Here is a 4130-nt window from a genome sequence, read left to right on the forward strand (position 1 = left end):
TAAAAATGTGAGTTTATCAGAAATTTTTCACCTGTTTTTTTTTCATGTTTTCCACAAGCAATCATAGATGATTTAAGTAGTAACTGGATTTATAATTATTCATATTGCATCACGAATATTTGTGTAAACGCGTAGCAACAGAGATCTGTTTACGTTAGAATTTCTTTTTACGGAACGGTCAGCTAATCTTAAAGAATTTGCCGAATAGGTGTCATACCAGCAATAAATATCTACTTTAAAAGCATTAATTGCACAAGTAATTATTTAGTCATATTTTTACTTTAATATGCTAGAATTTTTTTCTGACTCTGCTCTCAAATTCTGTTGCTTTTATGCATGTAGATAAAAATATGCATTTTTGTGTCTGATTTTATGTCACATTTTGATAATCCATATATGATTTTATTTTATTATATTCACTATTAAATACTAATTGTATAAGCTGACGTTTTGATTAGTAGAGGATTTCGAGAACATATTTTAATAAAATATATGTATAACTTTAGGTTCCTATCCTATGGGTTTTATAAGTGTATATATCATAAAGACCACATTAAACCAAATAAAACGTTGCAATATAAGATGAGCTTTTGATGAAAGGGATGTAATGAAAATATAGTGTTGTGGGCATGGCCGCTGAAAGCGAACCCAGGCCCTGGAAAAATAATGATTCTGGTCCCCATGACAAAAAAAGCATTTTATGTTATTTTACCATCGTAATTTTTTTTAATAAATAATTATAGGTACGAGTTAACAGGGACTTATTTAAAAGAATGTGTAGTCATTTTTTATTATTTCCATTTCATAAAGTTGCATAGTATTTTATTAAATGACATGCATTTTTCTGGCCAAATTCAAGGGGTCCTTATTTAGAATGTACGTCAAAAGTAATAAAATCGTACAGTGGAAACGAAAAAAAAATAGTAATAGGTACGAGTTAACTACAAATAAATATAAAAATACTACCTATCCCTGCCTTTAAAAATAACTGCCTAATAAATAGAAAAATTAGCCACCGTTACGACATATTTTCTGAAATCATATTTTATGCGAAATATTTCAATTAGGCATTAAAAATTATTAAAAATATGTATTCATAATATGTACTTGATAATTAGTTATGTTTTCTATTTTGCTCAGTGTTGCCATATAGTAAATTTCAAGTGCAGGTCAAAAGCAATAAAATCGAGCCATCGCGGTGAAAACGCTCAAATCAAGCGTTTGTATTAAGATTTTTTAACTTACAATATTACGAGTGAGAATTGAATAAAGCACATCTAAACCGAATTTTGACCAATAAGAGAGCGCAAAAAACAATTATCCCTTCTCAGAAGTCAAAAATCCACGTCAAAAGCAATAAAACCGTGCCGTCGCCGTCGCAGTGGGAACGCTCGTTACCGAGCGTTCCCACAACGACGACGCCAACACGATTTCATTGCTTTTGACGTGGATTTTTGACTTCTGAGAAGTGATAATTGTTTTTTGCGCCCTCTTATTGATCAAAATTCAGTTTGAATATACTTTGATTAGCCCTCTTATATTAGATGTCCATAATAATATCTGTAAGGATAGATATTATATTTTTAAAACATATTGTAATATCAAAGTGCAGACAAATTATGGTGCGATATGCGAGATGCGAGATGTTACGTCTGTCTGTATTTATTTCACTTATTTTCCTCTGAGAAATGAGTTCGCTTAATTTGAATTTTGGACTTTAATAAAAGTTTTAAAACTATAAATATTTTTAAAACTTTCATCGAGTTAGGTTTGGGTTTGAACAGCAAATCGACGTTTCGCAACCGTCAAATTTAATATTTTTTTAAAAAAATATTTTTGAGATAGATATAAAACTATTTTTATAAGATTTTATTTTAGGGATAACCCGAGAATTTTCGTTTTCGAATTAGGGACAGCTAAGATGGGGGCAAAAGTAAGACAGTGAGTGGTGATTTTTGATAATAGAGCTTAAAGCCCAAAAAACCGTAAGCAAAGCCGAAGAAATGCGGTGCAATCCATAGATTAGCATTCCATAGAATAAATACGTTGCCAGATATAACGTTTTTTAAAATTATATTTAGTTCAACACAATCTTTATTAGACATCATTAGACAATAACATATTATCTGATTTTAAATCTAATTGGAATTCTGATTTTTATCATGAATATACTTCATTCAGGAATAATCTACGATTGCTGTTACTCAGTTTTATGTACTAGTATTATAATAATATATCCACCCCGATCTTAATTACAATATGAACGTGGCAATAGTATAGTATAAACAAAGGATGTAACTGAACGCACCACCACAATAGACCTCGTATTTTTTCAATAGACATGGTTTGACAACGATTTATTAACGGTATTCCAAGTATCATGTATTTCGGATATAACATTATTTCAGATGTAACATTATCTTGTAGTATTAAAGCATTTTTTTTCATACATATAAATTATTCTTTATGAGCTAAAATAGCTCATTATAAGAACCTATTCAATATCTAGTATGTACGATCTAGCTCGATTTGAATTTATCATCACTAATCTGTGATGATCGATCGGAATTATAATTATATAATAATCACTAATTCTGATCTTCCACACACGATAGTAATCAAAAAACACTTAAGTTTTTCAGGTCAATAGTCAGCGACTTATACCACTCGTATATCGTGTTGGTAAAACTAAAGGACTTCTTTAAAATGTGGTACTTTTTTATTATTCAACATAATAAAGAAAGGTTGTAAACAATTTTTCAATAAAATAAATACTGTTCTATAAGAAGTATATAAAAATATAAGGGATAGGAAAAGTGAAGTAAAGGTGTCATGATACGATTGGACAATGAACAATAAGTTATTTATACATGATCAATTTTTAATGTGGTTAATTATTGTTTACTAAAGTTAAAAAAAATCTTATCATTGATTAAGTTGCATATTTTAATATTAAAATTATACGAACGCCTTTCGAATCTAAATAAAAAAAATCATTTGAATGATTACACCATCGTTTTGTCCCGCGACGGGATTATATTGATTGGAAACACTTGTTGGGTGTACCTTATCGGTGTGCGAATCGACCTACTAAGTAGTTTTAAGGCGGGTAAAAGTTATATAACCACATTATGTAAACGCTTGCAAGCTTGATTGTTTTTTTTTCTCATACGTTGATCATGTGACAAATGACAATGCGGTCAATGACAGCAAATTATACATAATGATTCATATAATGGCAGTTTCATCTGATTTTAATTTTGAACACCAAAAAAATTAACAACCATTATTGACATTTGCACAATAGTATGAAGGTTTATATTTTGTAATATAAACAGCTGTGTACAAAATAAATGTTTAATCTTGCTTAAGAAATGATTGATGATAAAATAATTCGAACTGAATCAATTGACGTTTATTCGGCACAAAACAAACTTCAGAGTGAAAAAATTAACAATCTGTACTCGAACCTTAAACAGCATAATGCGTTTTTAATTGTCTGTTTACTAACTTGACATTTTGCATCAATGTTGCTGACCGCTGATTTATTTCACCGCGCAATCATTAAGATTTTTTTTAGACGTTATTATATATCAATATCAAATATTAGCTTAGATAATATCTAATGCGATTATAAAAAAAACGATAGCGTGAGTACATATAGAGCAGAGGCAGTGAAATGCGGTCAAGAATGATAATTATTCACACTTTTCGTTTCATGGCCAAGTGTCAATTGCAATTTCTTTTGACACTAAACGCTAGAACGCGTTGGGTAACAAAAATTGTCAAAAAAACACGGGAAGTTGTGAAAAAACTGTTTACGATTGTTCGTCGAAATATTTTGATATATAAGAATTTTGGCATAGATTTGGATTGATTAAGTCACTATATTGGCAAACAATATCAGCTTCTTTTAATGATCGGAAAATTATGGACTGACTTGTGTAACATATGATTCTTCTTATTCTAGTGTTATGTCTGATTTTAGACGTTGATAATGTAATTATAAAACGTTTTTTTTAATAATGCAATTATTATATATATACTATATATTTTACTGATTTATACTCAATTTCATGTTTACAATCTAATAAATGCGTTTGTATGGTAGGCCGATCGACTCATAACAC

Source organism: Plectrocnemia conspersa, unplaced genomic scaffold, assembly GCF_051122295.1.
Source record: "Plectrocnemia conspersa isolate PC_06_02 unplaced genomic scaffold, ASM5112229v1 ptg000005l, whole genome shotgun sequence".
NCBI lineage: Eukaryota > Metazoa > Arthropoda > Insecta > Trichoptera > Polycentropodidae > Plectrocnemia > Plectrocnemia conspersa.